Source organism: Cherax quadricarinatus, chromosome 65 (assembly GCF_038502225.1).
Source record: "Cherax quadricarinatus isolate ZL_2023a chromosome 65, ASM3850222v1, whole genome shotgun sequence".
Taxonomy (NCBI): domain Eukaryota; kingdom Metazoa; phylum Arthropoda; class Malacostraca; order Decapoda; family Parastacidae; genus Cherax; species Cherax quadricarinatus.
In genome coordinates, this window is record NC_091356.1 from 3,927,005 (window position 1) to 3,927,600 (window position 596).

The following is a 596-nucleotide window of genomic DNA, read 5'->3' on the forward strand; positions in this document are numbered from 1 at the left end:
TTATATGCGTCTCTGGAGACAAAAATTTGTTCTAATGGGAATTCCCAAATATTTCTCCTTAAGTTATATTTGTAGTTTTTCACGTCTAAAGCTGTGCACCGTCTATGGTCTTTTTCTTTTCGTCCCGAATTTACCTGATCTTGACCTTGCTAGGGTTGGACTCCAATAGCCACCTTTATTGACCACCACCGCATCTTATTTAAGTCTCCATCACAATTCTTCTCATTTGTTTTACACAGTCGACAAATTTTCACAGACTTCAGTCCTTTTTATCGAGGCTAATGTGAGACAAAATACGAAAAGCTTGTTGAAGATTATTAGGTTTAATTCTTGTTCCCCTCGAGGGACGTTCCTTGATGCTGGTGAGTGGCTCTTGATCTAAGTAATTGGATCTGTGCTCCAGTTCCCTGAATTGAGCCCGAATACCTTCCATCCCCCCCACATGCTCTCTATAATCCTACGGGTTTAGCACTCCCCCATGATTATAATAGTGGTTATATTGCATATTAAGCGTGGTGTGTATAGTACCACGTACTATGTACCAAAGTTCGTTGGTGTAAAATGTGTAAATAAATAATAATCACGGACACGCACTC